This window comes from Mustela nivalis (genome assembly GCF_964662115.1).
Source record: "Mustela nivalis genome assembly, chromosome: 12".
Taxonomy (NCBI): Eukaryota; Metazoa; Chordata; class Mammalia; order Carnivora; family Mustelidae; genus Mustela; species Mustela nivalis.
The window spans coordinates 75,550,432-75,576,668 of NC_139031.1; the positions used below are offsets into that span (position 1 = coordinate 75,550,432).

The window sequence follows — 26,237 nt, forward strand, 5'->3', positions numbered from 1 at the left end:
CCAGTAGGGGTGCCAACTACAGTTTAACCAGTACTCCTCAAACCTGTTATGATCATCAGAACCAACCAAAGTGTGAGAATTTGTCACAGGCAGGAGGAAGGAAGCCAAAGAGACAGGGACTAAATGTAATGTGGTGTTGTGGATGGGATCCACGAAAAGAAAAAGAACATTAGGTAAACATTAAGGGAATTAGAATAAACTATGGACTTTAGTTAATAATAATATATCAGTATTGGTTTATTGATTGTAACAAATGTCCATAATATATAAAAATAATAAAGGAAACTACTATAGGTTGTAGGTTTAGGGGGACTCTGTAATATCTTCTCAATGTTTTTGCAAATCTACTAAAATAAAGCCTATTTTTAAAACTTATATTTGAAAGCACATAGATTAAGCATGGTGAGAAACCATGTAAGAGGTGAACCATTCTCTGGTCAGCAAAGCTAATGTCATTTAGTTAAATGCTTAGTTTAGTCCCCTAGTTCAAGGTGCTACTAATTTGCCTTTTTTAAAATGCTAAATATTATAGATCTTATTATGGTAAACACATATTTTGAATTAGCTGTTCTTCCTATAACTACATTTTTGAAAGGAAATGTGGTAATTGGGTTACTAAAAAACATCCAGATTACCATTATTATAGGTTTTCTACAAAGATAGTTGTGTATTAGCCATGTCCTATAAATCAATCTTACATATTGAAATGGAAGACAAACTTTTTCCGGCTTCGCCCTTGCTATTTGGTTGATATTGACAAGATCCATCACCAGTGCCAGATGTCTTCAGTTCTGGATGATGATTATGCTTCCAAAATTCTTGCCAGCATGGCTCAACAACTATTTATTCTTTTTGCCCCTCTTTGAATCTCAAGGACATCTACTGCATTGAGTATGTTAAATATTATTCCCTATCCAATAATACACATATGACTACTTTGAAAATTATAAATATACTTGGGAGGTCTCTGTGTCCCCCCAAAATCTCCCAGAAGCTGAGACTCATCTATGTTCCAGCCCGTGTAGAGGAGGGAGGATACACAGGCTGCAATTTCCCTTTACGTCTGTGTGTGTGTGTTTCTCATTTTTCCTTCTTTATAAATCACACATTATTCCTTCTCTTCCCTGTGTTCCAAATTGCTTGTATTTTTGAAAAAATCTGAGTTTCACTCTCTTGAAATAGGCTGTTCTTGCAATTGGACTGAAAGTTTTGTCATGTTACCTTTCTTATCTAAGCTTTTATACTGGTGTCCCATTTTTGAGTGTCACCTCATACTTACAATTATTTAAGTTACCTGACTTTGTGCTTTATAGTTAACTATAGTTTCTGCTGAATCTGTGTTCTACTGTGGCAATTGTTGAAAAGTTTAGCTATGCTTTTTTTTTTTTTTTTTCTGTTTTTAGTTTGCATGAGTCATAGCATAAAAAACACATTTGAAGAATTTGTTCAGGAAAAGTCATGGAAACCAATCCCAGAATATGTGACTAAAGGCCCTCTTTTTTGCTATGACCCAGTGAATTTCCTGAAATAATGAAAGTGTCTGAAAAAGACCCTGATCAATATGACTAATATGCTCTGGGTCCTCACTAGACTCTTAGATTCAGGGTTTTCATTTTTGTTGCACAAAATAATTGAATACATTATTTAAAAAAGAGAGATCCTGCCTATGGTAATTTAACCCATCTGAAAGAGAAATGGAGAAATCTCATGTTCAGACCAAAATCTTTTAAAAGGCATACCAGTGACTATCCTGTCATCTCCTTTTTTACCTCCTTCCTATCAATGTATTTTCAAGTAATCGATGACTTGTGAATACATCATTATAACTAGAGCACATTTTAAAAAATCTTTGTAAATGAAAATAATCATCTCCAACCTTATCAATTTTGGGATTTGACTCTGTGTCAGATGACAAAATCTTTAGATAGTGCAACTGTATACTTACTAATTTCATCATTGACGTATAATCTGATTCAGAATTCACTCTTTTGGCCCCACTAGCACCTGTCTTGGAGTTTCATCTATTTCCCTTATGATAATTGAATTAGGGTGTTACACGTGGCTCTTCGAGCTGGATGGTAGAAAGTTAAAGCCAGACAAGTCTCTGCAGAAGTATTTGCATGATGAAGTCACATGTTATTATTTATGATATTAAAATGGGAAGTTAATACAAATCAGCTTTTGAAGTTAAGACTTCTATCACCTGTAGAGTAGCTGTTCAAAAGCATTTGTGCTGGGTATACAGATGAGAGAATAACATTTCATTTCACAGAGCCATGGGGATTGTTGTCTTAGACTGCAGTGTGATGAGGCTTGGCAGGGAGTGTTCATTGTTCAGGTTTTAAAAAGGGCAAGTTTTTGGCAGGAGTGACTTGCATAGAAGAGAAATGCTTTGCGTACACATGTGCACTCAATAAACCCTTCAGAGAGCTTGGGCTAAGATATTATGGATTCCTCACTCCACCCTACCCCCTGTCTCTGGATGTTGACTGTTTAGAGCCCTTTTGTTGTGTCACTGTCATATAGGCCTTTTCATAGTCCAAGAAATGGGACTTTGGACTCCTATTTCAAACGTTATTAGAGTACAGTGAGTACTTTCCCTTGAAATTTATTTAAAATAACAGTTGCATTCAGATATACTTTTCCCTAGTATTTACCAGTCACACAACCATCATCTCCATGACAGCCAACTGTCATTCTTTCTATATAGTTTGTGACCCTTGGTTATTTCTGATAATCAGAAATGAAGATGTAGAATTTTCTTTTTCTTCTTTATCGTGTACACACAACGTTGAAAATGTTTGTGCTTTAAGTACATAATGTATTGGGACAAGCAAAACCAAAAAGTCGTCTAAATTCCCCAAACCAATAAGCAAGACAGACCAGCATCAACCCCATGGGCCTACCTTGTCTCTACTCCTTCCTCATGGGGCTTTGGCTACACTGATTTCTCCTTCCACTTGGAAAAATTTTGCCTTTTACTGTCACCACCTCTCCTAGCCCCTCATTGGTGCCCATTGTCTTTGCCACCTTCACATGCATTCCCTAAATAGCATGACACCTTTTGTGTTCCCATAGCCTATCACCAAGGCTTGTATGTAATAAGTATATCATCTCTAATACATGAAATGATTCCATTTGGAACCTGTTGCCTCTGGTTTTGTTTTTTTTTTTTTTTCTCGTCACTGCTTTAGATATGTAATTCATCATAAAGTTCATTTCACATGTATCTTCCTTCATCACAAAGGCTATTTCACGCATATCCCTATTACTTTTGAGCCATCCTACCTCTCCTTCCCTTTCCATCTTTTGCAAAGTATTTGTCAAGTGCCTGCACTGGGCACTGTGAGAGGCGCTGATGAAAGACAGATAAAAACATAGCTCCCCTGAAGTGGACAATTATAAAAGAAGTCATTATCTTTATGGATCACATCACATCTCTTTAGGATCTTAAATACAATAAACAAAAAGTCCTATTCATACTGTTGGTCTAGAGTCTTTTTAAAAATTATGTCATCTTCTTCCTTAACTTCTGCTTCCGCTTATGCCCAAGTGTCATCTCGAGCCCCAAGTTCTCTCTTGTGTCTCACTTATTGCACCGTACCACTTCAGCGCTTGTGGGCTGGCTTTCATTGCTCAATACTCCACTTATAAAGGAGGTTTCTCTGGTAGCTGAAAGTTTCAGAGTCTTTGATTAGTGTAACTTCAAACTGGGGCTTTAAAGTGTGGGAGGGAAGATGGTGCAATCATTAAGACTCAGCCCTGTGGATGGAGACAACCTGGGTTCAGGTCTGAGTTCTGTCCCATCTGAGCGGTGCGACTCAGACAAGGGATTTGACCTTTCTATACCTGTTTCCCATCTTTCAGCTGGGGGTTTGTGAAAGTACTAACCTCATAGGGGCATGGGCAGGGTTAAATGGTTCATATAGGAAATGAGTTAATATGGGAAAAATCAAATGCTATAAGGCACATTGCAATTCTGTGAGTACAATCTCCTCTTTATCCTTATTCAGGTTATGCAAATTGTATATCAAGTCAGATTCTCACACCATCTACAAACTGTTCTTAATGCCTTCTTGTTCTTTATCTGCTGAATGATCTTCATTTCATTCAATGAAAGTCCTTTGGTGACCTCACTGTTTTATTCCTGGGTAATAGAAGGTTATTTTAGGATTGACTATCACCATCTTCTTATCTTGCACAAAAGGGCATTTAAAGAGACATACAGTTGACCCCTGAACAAGGTGGATTTGAACAGCACAGGTTCGCTTCTATCCCCATTTCTTTTCAACAAGTATATAGGAACGTTTTTCAGAGATTTACAACAATTTGAAAAAGCTCACATAGCATTGTATAATCGAAAGATTAGGAAGTTACATCACGAATGCCTAAAATATATGTAGATACTGGTTTATCATTTGCCATACAATATACACAAATCTACTATTATAAAAAGTTAAAATGTATCAATTTGTCATGGTGATGCTCCCACTTTAGAGAAATGTAAACAAACATAAAGACAAAATATTAAGTCATAACGGCATAAAATGAACTGCAATGTGTACTGTACTGCTGACACAGGTTTGTAGCCACATCCTGTTGCTATTGCAGTGAGCTCAAGGGTTGGGAGTATCCACTAAAAACACGGTGTGACACTAATCATCTGCATGCAACAGTTTGTCTCTTCAGTAAATTTCTTTCCATAGTAAAAAGTAACCTCTTGTGGTTCTCGCATATCTTTCACTGTGGTTAGTGCAATACGGTAAACCTCAAATAAAACTATGGGAAGCATATGAAGGTTAGTGATGCTAGAAGTACCCTCCAGAAAGCAGAGAAAAGTCATGACGGTACAAGAAAAAGTTGAAGTGCTGGTTATGTACTATAGATTGAGGTCTGCCGTGGCGGTTGCCACCATTTCACGATCAATGAATCCAGTGTGGGACTATTGTAGGAAAAATAAAGGGAAGTTAATGAGGCCATCATTGCAGCTGTACCAGCAAGTGCAGAAAAACCTTCCACTTTTTTCAGAACAGTGTTTTTTAACTCTTACTGAAAATGTGGCAGAAAAAAAAAAAGTACTTTTTGTGTGGATGCAGTGTTGCTAATAAGAAAGGCATACCTGTAAACTCTAAGACGATTTGAGAAAAAGTGGAGTCATTATAAGACAAAGCAAAAAAAAAAAAAAAAAAGGTGAAGGCTCTAGAGCTGGAAAATGTTAATGCCACAGAAAATGATTTCATAATTTTAGAAAGAGGTTCAACCTATAAAATGTCAAGATAAGAGGAGAAGCATCTTCCCCGAACCCAGAGGCAGCAGATGAGTTTTCAGACACCATTACAAAAATTGAGGAGAACAGATATCTGCCTGAACAGGTTTTTAATGCAGATGAAAGTGCTTATTCCGGAAAAAGTGCCACAAAGAACATTTGTTAGTAAGGAAGAAAAGTGAGCACCACGATTTAAGGCAAAAAAGGATAAACTAACTCTACTGGTTTGTGCAAAAGCAGTTGGAGTTATGATCAAGACTGTCCTTATCTATAAAGCTGCTAACCTTTGAGCCTTCAAAGGGAAATGATAAATAACAGTTGCGAGTCTTTGGTTGTATAACAACAAGGCTAGGACAAGGAGAACCCTTTCTCTGGACTGGTTCTATCCATGCTTTGTCCCTGAAGTCAGGATGTACATTGTCAGTAGCGGACTACCTGTTAAACTTTTTTTAATACTGGACAATTCCCCTAGCCACCCAGCACCCCATGAACTTAATACCAAAGGCATCAAAGGGGTTTACTTTTTGCTAAACATAATGTCTCTAATGTAGTCTCTAGGTTAGGGGGTCTTTGAAATTTTCAGGCTCATTACACATGGTACCCTAATGAAAAGATTGTCAGCATTTTGGAAGAGAACCCCAATAGAGAACATCATGGAAGTCTGGGGGGATTGTACCATTGAAGATGTCATCCTTATAGAAAAAAAAATTATGAAAGGCATCAAGCCTGAAACAATAAATCCCTGCTGGAGAAAACTGTGTCCAGATGTGTGTATGACTTCACAGGATTTATGACAAAGCTAATCATGGAAATCATGAAAGAGATTGTAGATATGGGGAAAAACGGGGTGGTGGTGAAGGGCTTCAAGATATATGTTTGGATCTTGGAGAAACTGAGGAGCTAACAGACACCACACCAGGAGAATAACAGAAGACAACTTGATGAAGATGAGTATTTTTGTACCTGTGCCAGACCGATGAGGAAAAAGACATAGAAGTAGTAGTACAGAGAACAAGCTGACATGAGACAATCTGGCAGAAGAGGTTCAATTATTCAAGACTCCTTTGGGCTTCTTTTACATCATGGACTCTTCTATGATAAGGGCACTGAAACTAAAGCAAATAGCAGGAGAAGGATTGATACTGTATAGAAACAGAAATTTTTTACAGAAACGAAGAGGTAAAAAAAAAATCAGATGGAAATGATGATGTACTTCCATAGAGTTACACCAAGTTTGCTGCCTTTCTTGCCTCCCCTTCACCCCCCCTCCCTCTTTCACCTCCGCCAACCCTAAGACACCCATCCCTCCCCTTCCTCCTTTTCAGCCTACACAACATAAGGATCACGAGGATGAAAACTGTGTAATGATCCACCTCCACTTAATGAACAGAAAATAATCATCACGCCATACAGTTAACAAACCTACCCGTTGTGTACATGTGTATCTTATTGAAAATCTAACTGTATGAGCTGTTTCTGTGTCATCACCGTCATCATATTCATCCTGTAGAACATCTAGTGTGTAAGGTGAGTAATATTTAATATAAAGTTAACAAGGTGTTTGTTGTCTTGCTGGTTTGTAAATTTGCTATATACAGTATACCTCTCTCCTTGGTAAATTGAAAAACTGTGTATTCACCAATCATCACAGATGAGTGGTTTAGAAAATGTAGCAATGTTTCCACTACGGCATTACAAATGACTGCAATATTGAATGCCATAAAAATTTTATAACAATTCATTCATTTGTGTATAGGCTAGGCTACTATCAAATAACTATATTGATTGTACAGTCAGCAGTTATACAGCTGCTTCTTCATTATCTGTGCTTCAATTGTTACACCAGTAAATAAATATGAATTTTTTTCACATCAACTTTTCCTTTTTGATGTCTAATGTTAGTAATACTGTAACATCTACAGTGTCTTGTACCATATGAGAGAATACTGATACAGGCGCTGACAGATGATTCATTTTATAAAAAGATGATGTAACTGGTATCGGTAAGTATAGTATAGTATTCCAAGTGTATTCTCTCTCCCTTATGATTTTCTTAACATTTTCTTTCTTCTAGCTTACTGTAAGAATACAGTACGTAATACATATACAAAATGTGTGCTAATGGACTGTTTTTTATGGTATTGGTAAGGCCTCCGGCCAACAGGAGGCTATTAGCAGGTAAGTTTTTGGAGAGTCAAAAGTCTTATGGAGATTTTCAACTCTGGAAATCAGCACCCCAACCCCTGCATTGTTCAAGGGTCAACTGCAATTTGGTGGCAAATGTAACAGACCATGATACAAGGATGTGAAGAATCCAGGGCAAAGGAACCCATCAGTGCCAGTTTTGTCATAGAAGAAACAGCTAGTTCTAGAGGCTAAACAGCAAGTTAAAAAATCTGTAGGCACCCATCTAAATTTCCAGACTTATTTCTTAGATCCCCCTTTCTCATTTAGCTGTCTACTGCTGGATATGTAACATTTCATAGATCCTTGCTGTGCTCCTTCCCCAAGGAAGCAATACAGACTTATTCAGTAGCTTTCCTCCCCTTTCCTCCTTTCTTTTACCCAATGTGTAGATCTCCAATGTGGGCCTGCTGCCCATTTGAACCCCTTGCTCATAGCTTACCTCCACTAGCTTATCCCTCTGTCTCTCCTAATGAGGTATTGCTTTTGAAATGTTTCAATAAATGTTCTTCCTCTGCTCCAGTTTCAGAATATCTTATTTCAGGCCCCTTTGTAAAGAATGAAGGGGAACAAGTGATCTAATTCACTGTCCACCACTAGAGGGGCTGGAAGTCTGCCCAGCAACATTTTCCTGAATTTCAGTCTCCTGTCCAGGGACCAGACCCTTCCCAGACCACATACCAGTGCTAAACTTGCCCTACTTGAGCTATCTAACTACTAAGAGAGCCCTGGATCCCTACTCCCTAAATTTTGGACTCCAGAGGACCTTGGAGAAACCTGCAACACAGCACTTAGGGATGAAGCTCACTGAGAGAAGCTGAGCCCTTATCTCTCAAGGAGGAAGTTTAGGAAGAGCCCAGAGATAAATAAGTAACTCCCGCATCTCACTGTAAGCAAAGAGCATCTTTGTCTCATGCTGCCTCATCTGCTTGGCAGTTCTCTGGGATATAACTGATAGGAGCAGCAAGTGTGTTAATCAATGATAGTTTCCAGAAATTGAACCTAAAGGTCACTTCAGCTTCTGCACAAGTGGAAGTGAAACTGAATATGTTTTATGGGAAAATACTTTTCTAATGCCTGTCTTGGTACTTTTTCAGATTAGTCTATTCCCTTAATTGTCACTTTTGCTAGGAATCTTCACCAATATAGTAATAATGATTTATAAATTATGTATCTTATATTAATTATACATCTTGTAACAATAATAACTTATAAAACCATATTCTATTTCATAAGAAATAAAATGTTTTTGAGATTGGATAAATAGGATTTATTTGAAATAATTTCTAAATATTTTCTAAATAATCACAAAACCAGTCACTTTATATATATCACTCTCTTGGTATATATAGCTTTAGAATGTGGCATTTTCTATTCTGTGATTTCTTAAGGATAATTTTGTTAGAGCAAATCAAGAGAAGGAACAATTTTTAAAAAATAGCATCAAGAGAGGCACCTGGGTGACTCAGTTGCTCAGCATCTGCCTTCGGTTCGTGTCGTGGTCTTATGGTCCTGGGATCGAGCCCCACATCAGGCTCCCTGCTCAGTGGGAAGCCTGATTCACCCTCTCCCACTCCCTCTGCTTGTGTTCCCTCTCTCGCTGTCTCTCTCTCTGTCAAATAAATAAACAAAATCTTTAAAAAAAAATAGCATCAAGAGTCAACTCTGTCTTATTTTTATAACTTTACTCTCATTCTTATTGCTTTTAATTACTTTAGTGAATGAATATTTACAAATCAGTAGATTTACCGATTTACAAATGATGGAATTTTAAGTAAAGGTGATAATTTATGTTACTTTTCCATGTATTTTGGTGAGGCAAGAGGGTTTCTTTTTCAGATGATTATTTTTAGGTGCCATTCATAGGAACCCGCCAAGCTAGTAGTGATTCCAACAGGATATAGAATACGTAATGATTTTTTCCTGCTAAAGGAAGTTGAATATTTTAGGTTACTGAAATAATCTTTAAATATTATTTTATTTGTATTTATTTTTTTTTTTAGAGAGAGAGAGGGAGAACGGGAGCAGGAGCAGAGGGGCAGAGGGCGCAAGAAAGAGAAAAACTCAAGCAGGATCTATGCCCGGTGTGCAGGCCAACATGGGGCTCAATCTCATGACCATGAGATCATGGCCTGACCCAAATTGAGAGGCAGGCGCTTAACAGACTGGGCCACCCATATGCCTCACTGATATAATCTGTGGATATAGAGGATACAGAGCTTGTGTACAGAACCACTTTAAAGCAGATATCATGAAACTGGTAGTAGAACCTAGGTCAACTTTACCTAAGTAGTTTATGAAGTAAAATAGTAAAATAGTAAATAGTAAATCCTTATTTTGTTGTCACTTTCTATTCCTTTTTTAAATTTCTTAATACCCTTCCCATTTTTCAAAAGTTAATTCAAATCTCACCTTCTTTATCAGGGTTAGAAAGTATCAGGAAGTCTTTGATTGTCCTTCTCTTGATCAAAGAATCTAAAATAAGTCTCATAAGATAGCATCAGTTATTTAATTATAAAAAATGTTAGGTGCTAGAATGAGGTTTTTATAGCCTTATGTACTATTAAGTTAATAAGCTAGGAAAATGTGCCAAATATACTATTTGCCTCCTTACTGTCATTTCATTTTGACTTTAATTTCCTTCATTCAGAATAATATTAACAAAAATACCACGTGAGAGTAAGAATCTATTAGTGTTCAGAAAATAATATTCCTAAAATTCTGTATTATACTCCAAATATATTGAATTTATGCATATCTAGTACAGAATTTTGCTATTTCTCCAACATTGTGTATTTTGTTAAAACTTATTTAACCAAACTAGTACCTGAAGGTTTTTGTTTGTTTTGATCCCAGCCTTGGAAATAATCAGTGTAACCCTGGTAAATGGTTAATCTCAGAATGTTTAATTGGAAATCTCTCTATTAAAAATAACATTAATAAACAATAAAATATTCTTGCCTTATTTGTCTCATAGACTCATGATATTTCAGAATTTAAAAAAAAGAGAGAGAGAGGGACGCCTGGGTGGCTCAGTTGGTTAAGCGACTGCCTTTGGCTCCGGTCATGATCCTGGAATCCTGGGATCGAGTCCCGCATCGGTGTACCTGTTAGGCAGGGAGTCTGCTTCTCCCTCTGACCCTTCCCCTTCTCATGTTCTCTCTCTCTCATTCTCTCTCTCTCAAATAAATAAAATCTTAAAAAAGAGAGAGAGAGAAATTAGTCCAATTTCTTAATTTTATAGGGAAGATTGAGGATGAAATAATGTGAATTCTTCTCTCCTCTCCCTCTTGACCTTCTGTTCTTCCTTCCCCTTCTCACTTCTCTCTTTTCCTTCCTTAAACATGAAAGAACAACTTCTTTATTTTAAGATCAGCACTGAGTGTTTGGGGAGGAATAGCCACCAGCTTGAGAAATTAATATTCCATATTAGTAAGATTAGTTGTAGTGTGTCTGGAAGCATTTAGCTGTGTAGTCACAAAGCTGACTCCTATCAAGGAAAGCATCCTACTTCTTAAAGATGTTGACAATATTTTAGAAAATAAATATAATGTGTTATACCTGAATTGTTGACAATTAGACATTTAGGATAACTTCATCCTTCAAGAAACCTAAAGAAACAATAGATTTATTTGAAGACAACTCATGCTCATGCACATTCTATAACTCCTATGTAAAGAAAGGCTTTTAGTAGTATCTCCACTATTTTAAAATAAAAATTTAAAAAGATCATACTTAAACATCATTAGAAGTTGTTAAGTAGTAGTTGCTGTTGATTATTCCTCATATGATTTGTTCTGAGTTGCTTGTAGAAAGGATGAAACTCTTATAGGACTGATGTCTAACTGTATTCATCCTCCCTCCCAAAATGTTAAGTAATGGATAGATTATGTGAGCAGACATACATCCTTTCCCACATTTGTTAAATAAGCAGCTCTGACACAAAATGCTGTCAAACCATTCATCTGTAGTGTAGACTTTAATCCAAAATTAATGTCCTCATGAAAAATATTCACATTAATGTTATGCAGTACAGCTATGGGTTTGTTTATAGCTTTTTGTTTATAGGAGGTAGAGACTTAGCTAAAATGTTGCCACTGTCCATTTATCATCTGGATGTGAACAAAGAAAGATAACATTTTTACACAATATCATGCTTTCTTGATGTGGTCACCTTTAATAATAGAAACCCAAAGCAACATTTCCCAATGTATTCATCATAATTCTACCAGGAAGCAGATGTGCAGTCTTATTTTTCTCAATCATGTATTTATTTATTGCATTACATCTTTCAGTTGTAGATATTTTCCTGTAGAGGGAAATTCCAACCTTCCTGGAATAATTCCCCGAGTTTTATATGGTTGTTGTTTTTTTTAAACTGGCAAATAGATGTGAAAATATATTCTCTCTTCTTACATGTATTGGTCTTTTGATTGTATCTCTATACAGGTAGAGCTTGAATGCTTATAACTCTTCCTGAGGATATTTCTGTGGTGGTATAAAAACAAATCTAGGGAATTTTAGGGGGAAATAATAATATTCCTACTAAAATACAATCAAATGGGTCTCCAACCATATTATCAGCTTCATAGAAAATTTTACTATTGGCATGCCTGGGTGACTCAGTTGGTTAGGTATGTGCCTTTGGCTTGGGTTATAATCCCAGGAGTTGTGGGATCGAGCTGATCCCACCGAGTGGGGAGCCTGCTTCTCCCTTTCCCTCTGCCCCTCACCCACTCATGCTCTCTCTCTCTCTCTCTCTCAAATAAATAAATAAAACCTTAAAAAAAGTTATCTATCACCTAGAGGTAAAAACTTATAATTAAACTCATTATTCTAGCTCTTTCATTTCTTTTCTTTACTTGTACTTTCTTTACTTCTACTGAAATTTTTTGTGCTTCCTCTACCCTTGACTGTACTTGGTCTTTCCAGATCTTAGTTTCATTTGTCCATGCATCCAACGTAGATCTCAAGGTCAGGCATTTTAAACAAAACAAAACAAAACAAAACAAAACAAAATCAGTCTATTGTAACATTTCATATGCTAAAGCTTTGATGTAGTTGATGTCGTTTCCTGCGCTGTGATGTATAATCTGGTTTGTGTCCATTATCTCCACAGTGGTTTCTTTTTATCTGTAACTAATGAAATACTTCTGATTCACCAGCCACTCTTGGTAGATATTTCTCTAGGGCCAATTGATTTGTGCCATGTTTCAGGACATTTTTTTCATCCAACTTTTGAAATTTTGTTAATTTATACTCAATGTTCACAGTACCTGTACACCATTATTCAGACAATGGTATGATCAGTTGCTTTGGTCCTAATCTGTTCTATCCCTATGTACATAACCTCCTTCTCTTGTTTTCTTCTCTACATACCTTGTTGACCTTCTGCATATTTAACACAAATGTGTAGAATAAAATAGGGGTTTTAGCGAGAGATTTTATTTATTTGTCAGAGAGAGAGAGGGAGAGAGAGCAAGCACAGGCAGAAAGAATGGCAGGCAGAGGCAGAGGGAGAAGCAGGCTCCCTGCTGAGCAAGGAGCCCGATGTGGGACTCGATCCCAGGACTCTGGGATCATGACCTGAGCCGAAGGCAGCCGCTTAACCAACTGAGCCACCCAGGCGTCCCTTCTTTACTGAACTTCTTAATCACTTTTCTTTATTTCTGTTACCATCATCCAATGAATAACCAAATTTCATACAACAGTCATCTCTAATGCAATGCAGAACATGTGTTTTGGGCTTCATCGACATGGATTTCCATCCTAACTTTGTCACTTTATTGTCTTATAGCTTCGGATGCCTTATTTTATCTGTTCTAATTTCCACATCTATAATGGGGTAATAAAGAATATGTAATAGGTTACTGTGGGAAAGAAGGATATTAAGAATATGTAATAGGTTACTGTGGGGATTAAATAAATCAATGAGTTCACAGTTTAGGATAGTGTCTGCTCCTTAGTTATTCCTGCAGAGATGTTAGCTGCTGTTATTATCACTTTCCTCTGCTCTGTTTCCACTTAGTTCATCAAGTTTTCTTAAAATTTCCCTCCTTTCCATTCTCACTGCCAACACATGATTCAGACCTTCATGATCTTTTGCCTGAATAATTTTAATAGTCTCCTAACTCATATTCCTGTTCTCATTTAATAATAAGCCCTAACTAATTTAGGATTTTGCATTCCAAATCCTTATCTTTGTTTGGAACATGACGTTTTACAAGAACAAGGTCTTATAGAAAAATATAAGATTTAAACAAAACTAAAACATTAAATATGGTGTGTGTGTGTGTGTATGTATATGTATTTATGTAAATGAAATGCTGTTATAAATAAAAGCAAAAACAACTTCATTCTAACCAAGTTAGATTCTCAAAGTTATTAAATTTGCTTATGTTGTTAACCATTTCCTTGGCACGTTCTTCTATTGATTAAAAACTACTGCCACATGTAATATGCTCGGGTATGTATTTATATAATTTTATGTTATGGAGAACATAAGTTTTTTTTTTTTTTTTAAACTTGTGAACCAGTTTGTATTTTTCCTTGACATGTCTTCTCATATCTCTATATATCTCTCTCTGTTTTTTTCTACCACATATTATCTTCATAGTTTGCAATTCCTACACCACACATTTGTCCCTATTTTATGTGAGAGAGATCAGGAATAGCTGAGGCTCTTCTTTTGTTAAAAGAAAATGACCTGAAGCAGACTTAAAATGTTGTGGGTTTTTAGATATTGACATACATGTGCGTCAGGTTACTGAAAAAAGCCACAAGGAATGACACCATTCTGGGTAAGGCGTGATTTTCTCCTGGTAATGTGATTCCCTCATTATCAGCTGTGCTCTGTTACTGCTGTTGTCATCCAATCCTTGCCCTAAGTGGCAGCAGAATCCAGTCTAAATGTCTTTGGCTGTAATCTCTTAGTTCACACTGATGTTAGCCACATAAAACTATGATATCACCTCTCTTCTTATGTCATATCATGTCTCTTGAAATTTCACTCCTTCTAAAATTCCAGCTTAAATAACATCTCTACTACAAAATTTTCAAAATTTCCACTCCATTTCCTCCCCATCTCAATCAGGACATGACTTTTTTACTATTTTATATATCTTTTATAGCACTTACATTCTGCTTAAAATACAACTGTTTGTATACAATTTTAAATTACATTGTTATTTCTCTGAGTAAAGGGCTACATTATATTGGCCAGCTATAAACAAAATACAGCAGAGTTGTATCTAATATAGGTTCTACATTCTAAAGTCAGTATATATTATATACGGTCAATATTCTTTTGAAAATTTGCAAAACTGAAATATAAAATGTATTATACAGAGTTTATGTGGCACATCAGGGGCTGACTTTCAGTCTCTTAAAAACATGCAACACTGAAAATTTCTTTCGGCATTGGATCAAGTCGCTATTCCTTCGTTTCAGAACAGATGAAGTAACTGGCTTATATTTAGAGGCTGTGTTGTATGAAAAAATCCATGAATCTTTAAACATGAAAATCAAATGCAGCTTGGTTAGATGCTCAGACTATGAGAAACGAAAATGAGTAAGGGCATTTCTTTTTTTTTTCCCCTTGACATTATCTTTTAAGAGCTAGATGGTTCAAAAAGTCTCTCTATCTTCTTGATTTCATGACATGGATTTGCTTAGATTCACATAATTTTGGATACATACATACATACCTACATACATACAGGTTGTGGTAAAAATATGCTAGTTTTGGTTATATTAAACTTAAACAGGGGCGCCTGGGTGGCTCAGTGGGTTAAAGCCTCTGTCTTCGGCTCAGGTCATGATCCCAGGGTCCTGGGATCGAGCCCCGCATCAGGCTGTGTGCTCCGCAGAGAGCCTGCTTCCTCCTCTCTCTCTCTCTGCCTGCCTCTCTGCCTACTTGTGATCTCTGTCTGTCAAATAAATAAATAAAATCTTAAAGAAAAAAAAAACAAAAAACTTAAACAGTTCTGTCTGTCAAATGAGATGACCAAGTAAAAAGGCAGCCTATGGAATTGGAGAAAATAATTACAAATCACATATCTGAAAAGGGTTAATATTCAGAATATATAAAGGACTTCTATAACTCAATAACAACAGAAGAAAATATAACCTGATTGAAAAAAAGGGCAAAAATCTTGAATAGACATTTCTCCAGAGAAGATAGAGAAATGGTTAACAAGCATATGAAAAGATGCTCAGCATCACTGATCATTAGAGAAATTCAAATCAAAACCACAATGAGATAGCACTTCATATCCATTGAGATGGCTTCCATCCAAACAACAAAAAGATAGCAGGTGTTGGTGAGAATGTGGAGAAATTGGAACCTTGTGCACAGTTGATGGAAATGTAAAATGATCCAGCAGGTTAGGATAACAGTATGGAGTTCTTTAAAAAATTGAAAATATAATTACAACATGATCCAGCAATCCCACTAATGGGTACATGTCCAAAAGACTTTATAAAAGGATTTCAAAGAGATATTTTTACATCATGTTCATTGCAGCATTCTTCATATTAGTCAAGAGGTGGAAATAACCCAATTGTTCATCAATGGGTAAATGCCAAACCAAATGCAGCATCATATATATACAACGAAAAACTATTCAGCCTGTAAAAAAAAAAAAAAAAAAGGAAATCCTGTTACATGCTATAACATGGATAAACCTTAAGGATATTATGTTTGTTTTGTTTTGTTTTGCTTTTAAAGATTTTATTTATTTGTCAGAGAGAGAGAGAATGCACAAGCAGGCAGAGTCGCAGGCAGAGGCGGATAGAGAAGTAAGCTCCCTGCTGAGCAAAGAGCCTGATGCAGAACTCGATCCCAGGATGCAGGGATCATGACCTGAGCCCAAGGCAGCAGCCCAACCAACTCCACCCAGGCATCCCAAGGATATTATGTTAAAGTGAAATAATCTCATTACAAAAAGATAAATTCTGTATGATTCCAATTATATGAGGTATCTGAAGTAGTCAAGCTCATAGAAATACAAAATAGAACATGGTTTCCAGGACTAGGGGCATGAGGCAATGGTGACTTGTTCAATAGTTTTAGTTGTAGAGGATGAACAAATTCTGGAGAGTTCTTGCACAACAAAAGTGAATATGCATGCTGATACTGAATTATATACTTAAAAATGGCAGGGCACCTGAGTAGCTCAGTGGGTTAAGCCTCTGCCTTCGGCTCAGTCATGGTCTCAGGATCCTGGGATTGAGCCCCGCATCGCGCTCTCTGCTCCGGGGGAAGTCTGCTTCCCCCCTCTCTCTGCCTGCCTCTCTACCTACTTGTGATCTCTGCCTCTCAAGTGAGTAGATGGAATCTTTGGGGGGAAAAAAAATGGCTAAGATGGTACATTTCATGTTGCATTTGGTTTACCAAAATTAAAGATGATTTTAAAAATACTGGTTTAAATAATTACTTTAAGTTAGGATGATTGGCATTATGTGATGTAGTGGTTCAGTTCAAGTAATTATTCAAGAAAGACTTCAATATGGAAACATTATTAAAAAAGCATACTTTTACTTAGACCTTTATTGAAATCCATACTGTACTACTGAGGGCTCTATGACCTGAATAAAGTACTAGTTTAATTGCTCTGAGTATCAATTTTATCACAACCTACTTTGGGTTAAAAATAATGTATACTGTAGAAGCTGGAATGTGTAGGGTTTAGCACATAATAAACATTTTAAAAAGTTGGTCATTGTTATTATTGATTGTTCCATTTTAAAAATAAATATTTATAACATAGTGAAAGACTTAAGACTTCTTTGTTAGAACAGGCATCTATGATTTAATTCAATTTATATTTGGAAGATAGGCAGGAATTACTTTCTTTAGTATTTTTGAAAGGGCATTCCAACATGAAATGCTTGATTATTTACTTGAATCAGAATTGAAACACTTGGCTAGTTGAAGGCAATTCTGGGACTGAGAAGAAGGGAGTCTCTGGATGATTGAAGCTGGATTTCTGAATTGATTCTTTCAGAAAAAAGGGGCTGCTTTGCCCATTTTCCATCAATTTACATTTTTCATAGTAAATTGCCTTGGATCAGATAAAATTTTAAGTAACATCTTTCATTTTTTTCATTACTTTAAAAAAGAGCAGCCTTAATCATTCTCACTCTCTTTATATCCTTTCTGGTGGACACTTGATTCTTTCATTCTTATTTTCACTTAGACTTACCATTTTTATAGCCTTTGTGGGTTTTTGTTGTTGTTGTTGCTTTTGTTGCTAGGTTTTTTTTTTTAATTTCACTTATTTTTCAATTATTATAAATATGAATTTTTAAAATTTTAACTTTATGTTACTATTCACTGTCTCATAAGGACTGTGTTCTTTGCAAGAATTCCCTGAGTTATTACTGTACTGTATGGTGAGTGATACTATTTTCTACTTTCCACAGATGAGGGAAGTGAGGCATAAAGAAATTAAATAACTTGCCCAACTTCTCTCCTACTACAGAGATGGGTTGTAGACCCAGATCTTTCATGGAGAGGCACTTTCAAAGGCTGCTTTTTGGTTTCTTCTTTGTTCTCTCTATATTTTAATTTTTGCACGTTTCTTTTAGGAATTTCCCCTTCTCTTCAAAATGTAAATTACCATTTAGAATATACTACTTTTCCCTCTCCTGTCTCTCACCTTTCCTACCACAACCCTGTCCTTTTCAGGTCTTTAACTCACTGCTTGGGATGTCCTCAGCCTCTTAACCTCTGCACTGTGACATTCCATAGTTGACTCAGTTCCTTTACTTCTATCTTCCAAGGAATCTGAACATTTTAGATGTTATTTTCCTTTCAGTCAGTTCCAAGATGATGTTTCCCTCTGCTAAGTGTATTTCCTCTCGGCTACTGGAAACTTCTGTTCTGCAGATTGCTCCTTGGTGCATTTGGGAAGAAGTTGCCAAGTTTCTTTTTGTGCATATGCTTGTTTTTTAGTTCCTGGAAACTTGACAGAGCTTCCACTATTTTTCCACATTCTTCTTCCTCAAGTTTCACCTCACCCTCCTAGTACACCTCTGCCACATCGTTTTCTTTCCACCCTAGCTCATGTCAGAGTATCTTCTTGTTCTAAATGCTTACATCTACCCAAGTCTTTTACTGTCTTTTTCCATTGTGGCAAGAGTTGTATTTTAATCAGCTATGATATGTCCTTCTGTAAAAACAAATGGCTACACTTCCTGTAAAATATAGTGACTAAGTTTTGTTCTTATTTTTGACCTGATCTACTTCATTTGCTTCTTTCATTCATCTTTTATACTTTTAAGGAAATTGCTCTAATGACTCCCCAGAAACTCATGATGATGTGGCTTTATGCAGTACTCGCTGTTGTAAGAACTCTAAATGTTAATTGGTGGTGTGATTGATGACACAAATCACGTCAGGAATAGAGTGAAGTGGAAGTATCACAGGGCATGCAGTCAGAAGACTCTAGTCTTGGCTGTTGGTGGTTTTTCTTGTAAACCTGACTTTGGCTCCTCAGTAGCTCCTCTGATTCTCAGCTTTGTCTATTATAAAATGGAGGTTTAATAGTACCTCACTTCAAAGGTGAAGTTCAAATGAGATAAGACACTCACACATGTGTTACAAATTGGAAATTACTACCCAACAGGTACAGATGATTAATTTGGTTCTTAAAGCACAGAGATGAAAGTTTGTCAAGCACAAAAAAATTCTAACGAAAACAAATGGAAAATATGACCAGATCAGTATGAAAATTTTACTTGATTCAATTCTGTTGAGCATCAGGAGTTTTCCTAAAGTATTCAAATCTGTACCTTTGGTCTTATTTAATAAAAGAACATTTCTACGTGGCGCTTTGAATATTGGTGTATGTGAGGTGGTGGGTGGGTACCATACTTGTTTTGCTGACCGGATGATCGTAATCCAAAAATAATACCTGTGTGGGTAGTTCACAGTTTCTTCTTGTGATAGGCTGGGTATTCCAGTATGATTCATAGGGAAGATGCAGATGGCCTCCACGGACATGTGGCAGCGTGTGTTATTATAAATGAAGTCCACCTGGGAGTCCTTTGCTTCCTTCTGTGAGGAGCCGTCTCACTCCCACAAGGGTGGTGATTTCAAGGTTTTATATCTACCCACATGTCTAATTATATAAGTGATTCATTTACGTTTTAATCTTTAAAAAGACGGTATTGCAAACCAACACATAGAATCGCTGGAAGCAATATTGAAAGGAGTTAACTTATTTTACTCTTTTCTGGAAACTTCCAAACGACCGTACATTCCAAGTCATGAATTAATAAGACCATTGTATGAACAAAAGATGGAGGGTAAAGCTAAATTTTTGAGTCTTTTGAGAATTGAGCTTGAATTGCTAATGTGCTTCTAACATTTCTTTATTCTGTTGATTGTGTTTTCTAGAATCATGGCAACATCGGTGTGGTCAAGTTGCTTGTTTTTTGTACATACAGGCTGATATCAGCTATTTCCCAGGACAGCGCCTTGTTCCATTATCAGGCAAACAGATTTATCACTTGCAGGTTTATACTTCCCTTCCTAATCTTAGGGCTGCCTTCTTTTCTTCCTTTTTGCAATTGTCCTCTATAAACCGCTCCTCCTGGTACCGGATTAAGCAATAATGTTTTTCCTCTAGATGATTTATCTCTTTTGTCTGTTTGTAGATAGCTACTCTGCCCATCAACTTGTTGCTCAGCCAAACTTCATGCTTGCTTCGTGCTTTAATCTTGCATCATAAATCGTTTTTCTCTGTATCTTAATCATTCTTCCATCATGTCTCTGAACTCCTTCCAGCTTCTCTGCACCTTGTGGATAATGAGGTGCCTGCGTTTGAGCTCCAGGTGCAGCCCCACCAGCTCTGTCTAGGAGGGTCCCATTGCCTCCAGTGCTGCTATGATGCCTCCTTATTCCCTGAGGTACTCATTAGAGAGACGATGCCTGTCTCTACAGGCAAAGTCAGCATGCTCCATCTCCCCCATTCTCCTGCAGCTCCCTTCTGCCTAATCCTTTTTCCAGACTGAAATCTCCATTTCTCTCTCTCATTTTCTTGCCCTTTAGCTCTCCCATAACTCCTTAGCTCTGTGTTGTGCTGTTTTTAGTTTACTCATCCTGCTGAACTCATGATCTAATCTGTTTCTTTCCCTCTCTTTCTTTTTTTCTTGATCTAACCCAACATCTTCTCAGTTCCACGGTGTCACACTCAGTGCTAATTGGAATCTCGGCCACTCCAACTGCACATGCATCCATCTCTTAACCACATCAACTTCTTTCACACATCCCTGGGAAAGAATACACTTGTTCCCTTATGTTTATTGAATGTCTTACCTTTTTTTTGTTTGTTTGTTTTTCTTGCTTTGTTTGTTTTTTTGACATCCAATGGATAAGTTGGTTTGGCATTATTCTGTTAGGCTTAAAAATTTAATTTTATTAGATTAAATTAAATTTAATTTAAATTTGCTCAGGGAATAGAACTATAAATTATTTTTAATACTCTTTGCAGGGTGTCTGGGTGGCTCAGCAGTTAAGTGTCTGCCCTCTGCTTGGCATGATCCCAGGGTCCTGGGATGGAGCCCGGCATTAAGCTCCCTGATCAGTGGGAAGCCTGCTTCTTTGTCTCCCATTTACCCCGCTTATGTTCCCTCTCTCGCTGTCTCTCTCTGCCAAATAAATAAATAAAATCTTTAAAATAATACCACTCTACCCAGCTTAATAAAATAACATTAGGTTCAGTTTTTTTTAATCCATAAATTATATATTTTGGGGAACGATGTGATAGGTGTGATATCTCTGGAATAGTTACAGTGTAAATTATGGCTTGTATTTCTTAAATACCAGTTAGTCTTCCGTTCTTCTTTCACTCCATTCTTCCCTGCCTTTTCTCCTTCTTCCTTACAGTCACATGATAGTTACTGAAATCTCACAATCTGCAGCCTAGTGTGAGGGAGGGGTTGCCACATCTTTATTCTAGACCCTGCTCCTACAGTGATTACTGCTTAATACATCAAATCACTTACCTTTTGTCACTTGTGTCCTTGTACATAACAAGAGCAGGATTCAAAAATATGATGACTAAGAATAAGATAACACTTTATTCACAGCTTATAGGAACAAAGAGAGATAAATCCCAAATAAAATTTTGGATAATTGAGAATGATGGCGAAAATTTGAAAAGCTGGGTGTAAAACAGTGCAAGTCTTCTCATTGCCTGCTCAGTGGATTTTATCAAAACAGCTTTGGAGTATGAATATGGTTTGTATATGAGTGGAGAAGTGGAGAGAGAGGATGGAAAGCGAGCTGAGGAAATGTTGGAATAGTCCAGGAATTAGAGAATAAAGACAGTAAGGATTGGAACATGGAGGAACTTTTGAGTGTGGTACCATGGATTTGGGAGCTAACTTTGAAATGATTGGCTGGTCGAAATTGTTTGTATTGAGTTTTACCACTTGGAGTGTTTTCATGGCTAATCTAGACTCCTGAAACCCCCCTTCTGTGATCTGCTGGTATGGACTGTTGTAGGCGGCAGTGTGGAAATTAATTGTCACAGTCCCCTCAGTTGTAACAAAAGGAGGTGAAAGCGCTCTTAATCTCAGTTGGAGAAATAAACTAAAAATCTTTCTATTAGTATTTTGAAAGTATTAATCTGTCATTCAAGTTATTTTTATTTAAACCACATCAGTAATTTAATATTAACATCAAAATGGTTACCTTATTTGATATTAACATTATTCACTGTCATATTTTTAGTATTGACTTTCTTTATACTTCTAAGCAAATAAGAATCAATGTTTATTCTTATAAGTAAAGAAACAGAATCAAAACTCGGATTTTTTTAACTAAATAAAAAGATAGGCTTGTGTCAAGGATAGTGAGATTTTCTATATGTTAAAGTGGCATTTATTCCTAAAGCATGTCAGCCTCTCTGCACAGTTACTTACTATGTTTATCTTTATGCAAACTCACTTCCATTTGGGAACTGTGGTACTAAGTGTTAATGGCATCATTATTCCAAACAAAACCTGTTAGAGCCATGGCTTTATATGATAGGTTTCCTTTGGGAATTTCCATGAACAGTTTGCAGTTTGTAAGATAGTCACATGGCATAACTATTTTTTTTTTTTTTTACTTCTCTTATACTGGTGATTTTCTTGGTAGACACATTAGTCTTTTTTATAAAGAGGTGTCAATTTCTGAACTTTTGCTTATTTTTATATGTATTCTTTATACTAAATAAATATGGATGACATATATGCGGTAACTTTGGGGGGACATGTACATAACACATAAGGGATGGAGTTTGTTTCTAAATCGGTAAGCACCTACAGTTTTTCCATATGGAATTAGAATGCCTAAGTCATAAAGAGATTTGTTTTTCTCAAGAGATAATTTTGGGACTTTACAGTCTTGAAAATGTACTTATTCCTTCATTTGTTGAATCAAGTTCTAGCATTCTGTGAAATACACGAAAGTTGAAGACTGCTTTTTTATTTTAAGAATTACCTATTCTATGGCATAATATGAATTATAAGAATATTAACACCTTATTTTGTCTACATGTAGCATTTCCAAACATGTATATATATATATATACACATTGTCAGCAATAGATGATGAAAACAACTGATCTTAAGAAGAGAGACCAAAATAACTGAATAAACCAAAATAAAGGTGGACTTAAAAGCACATTAGGTAAAATAAAGGGAATTATATAAGTGTGATGAATTATGCTATTCATTATTTTCAACAACTCAACATTAAATTGTTCATTAAGGTACCTCTGTTTTTCTTTTTTTTTTATTATTTTTATTTATTTATTTTTTTTTAATAATTTTTTATTTTTTATAAACATATATTTTTATCCCCAGGGGTACAGGTCTGTGAATCACCAGGTTTACACACTTCACAGCACTCACCAAAGCACATACCCTCCCCAATGTCCATAATCCCACCCTCTTCTCCCAAACCCCCTCCCCCCAGTAACCCTCAGTTTGTTTTGTGAGATTAAGAGTCACTTACGGTTTGTCTCCCTCCCAATCCCATCTTGTTTCTTTTATTCTTCTCCTACCCACTTAAGCCTCCATGTTGGATCGCCACTTCCTCATATCAGGGAGATCATATGATAGTTGTCTTTCTCTGCTTGACTTATTTCGCTAAGCATGATTCGCTCTAGTTCCATCCATGTTGTCGCAAATGGCAAGATTTCATTTCTTTTGATGGCTGCATAGTATTCCATTGTGTATATATACCACATCTTCTTGATCCATTCATCTGTTGATGGACATCTAGGTTCTTTCCATAGTTTGGCTATTGTGGACATTGCTGCTATAAACATTCGGGTGCATGTGCCCCTTTGGATCACTACGTTTGTATCTTTAGGGTAAAAACCCAATAGTGCAATTGCTGGGTCATAGGGCAGTTCTATTTTCAACATTCTGAGGAACCTCCATGCTGTTTTCCAGAGTGGCTGCACCAGCTTGCATTCCCACCAACAGTGTAGGAGGGTTCCCCTTTCTACGCATCCTCGCCACCATCTGTCATTTCCTGACTTGTTGATTTTAGCCATTCTGACTGGTGTGAGGTGATATCTCATTGTGGTTTTGATTTGTATTTCCCTGATGCCGAGTGATATGGAGCACTTTTTCATGTGTCTGTTGGCCATCTGGATGTCTTCTTTGCAGAAATGTCTGTTCATGTCCTCTGCCCATTTCTTGATTGGATTATTTGTTCTTTGGGTGTTGAGTTTGCTAAGTTCTTTATAGATTCTGGACACTAGTCCTTTATCTGATATGTTGTTTGCAAATATCTTCTCCCATTCTGTGAGTTGTCTTTTGATTTTGTTAACTGTTTCCTTTGCTGTGCAAAAGCTTTTGATCTTGATGAAATCCCAATAGTTCATTTTTTCCCTTGCTTCCCTTGCCTTTTGCGTTGTTCCTAGGAAGATGTTGCTGTGGCAGAGGTTGAAGAGGTTGCTGCCTGTGTTCTCCTCAAGGATTTTGATGGATTCCTTTCGCACATTGAGGTCCTTCATCCATTTTGAGTCTATTTTTGTGTGTGGTGTAAGGAAATGGTCCAATTTCATTTTTCTGCATGTGGCTGTCCAATTTTCCCAGCACCATTTATTGAAGAGGCTGTCTTTTTTCCATTGGACATTCTTTCCTGCTTTGTCGAAGATGAGTTGACCATAGATTTGAGGGTCTATTTCTGAACTCTCTGTTCTGTTCCATTGATCTATGTGTCTGTTTTTGTGCCAGTACCATGCTGTCTTGATGATGACAGCTTTGTAATAGAGCTTGAAGTCCGGAATTGTGATGTCACCAACGTGGGCTTTCTTTTTCAATATCCCTTTGGCTATTCGAGGTCTTTTCTGGTTCCATATAAATTTTAGCATTATTTGTTCCATTTCTTTGAAAAAGATGGATGGTACTTTGATAGGAATTGCATTAAATGTGTAGATTGCTTTAGGTAGCATAGACATTTTCACAATATTTATTCTTCCAATCCAGGAGCATGGAACATTTTTCCATTTCTTTGTGTCTTCCTCAATTTCTTTCATGAGTACTTTATAGTTTTCTGAGTATAGATTCTGTGTCTCTTTGGTTAGGTTTATTCCTAGGTATCTTATGGTTTTGGATGCAATTGTAAATGGGATTGACTCCTTAATATCTCTTTCTTCTGTCTTGCTGTTGGTGTAGAGAAATGCAACTGATTTCTGTGCATTGATTTTATATCCTGACACTTTACTGAATTCCTGTATAAGTTCTAGCAGTTTTGGAGTGGAGTCTTTTGGGTTTTCCACATAGAGTATCATATCATCTGCGAAGAGTGATAATTTGACTTCTTCTTTGCCGATTTGGATGCCTTTAATTTCCTTTTGTTGTCTGATTGCTGAGACTAGGACCTCTAGTACTATGTTGAATAGCAGTGGTGATAATGGACATCCCTGCAGTGTTCCTGACCTTAGTGGAAAAGCTTTCAGTTTTTCTCCATTGAGAATGATATTTGCGGTGGGTTTTTCATAGATGGCTTTGATGATATTGAGGTATGTGCCCTCTATCCCTACACTTTGAAGAGTTTTGATCAGGAAGGGATGCTGTACTTTGTCAAATGCTTTTTCAGCATCTATTGAGAGTATCATATGGTTCTTGTTCTTTCTTTTATTGATGTGTTGTATCACATTGACTGATTTGCGGATGTTGAACCAACCTTGCAGCCCTGGAATAAATCCCACTTGGTCGTGGTGAATAATCCTTTTAATGTACTGTTGAATCCTATTGGCTAGTATTTTGTTGAGTATTTTCGCATCTGTGTTCATCAAGGATATCGGTCTATAGCTCTCTTTTTTGGTGGGATCCTTGTCTGGTTTTGGGATCAAGGTGATGCTGGTCTCATAAAATGAGTTTGGAAGTTTTCCTTCCATTTCTATTTTTTGGAACAGTTTCCGGAGAATAGGAATTAGTTTTTCTTTAAATGTTTGGTAGAATTCCCCCGGGAAGCCGTCTGGCCCTGGGCTTTTGTTTGTTTGGAGATTTTTAATGACTGTTTCAATCTCCTTACTGGTTATGGGTCTGTTCAGGCTTTCTATTTCTTCCTGGTTCAGTTGTGGTAGTTTATATGTTTCTAGGAATGCATTCATTTCTTCCAGATTGTCAAATTTATTGCTGTAGAGTTGCTCATAGTATGTTCTTATAATAGTTTGTATTTCTTTGGTGTTAGTTGTGATCTCTCCTCTTTCATTCATGATTTTATTTATTTGGGTCCTTTCTCTTTTCTTTTTGATAAGTCGGGCCAGGG

The 26,237-nt window shown here is 36.7% G+C and overlaps 1 protein-coding gene across 3 annotated transcripts in view; it reads left to right on the forward strand.

Annotated features, from left to right (window-relative positions):
- SEMA3D (semaphorin 3D) overlaps positions 1-26,237 on the forward strand; it is a 207,602-nt gene that overhangs the window by 8,010 nt on the left and 173,355 nt on the right. Inside the window, exon 2 of one of the 3 annotated variants that reach the window (XM_082692540.1) lies at positions 6,592-6,793. The exons of the other annotated variants lie outside the window; for them this stretch is intronic. The gene's annotated coding sequence lies outside the window, so the exon portion shown is untranslated. The remainder of the gene's footprint in view (positions 1-6,591; positions 6,794-26,237) is intronic. 3 annotated transcript variants of the gene reach the window in all.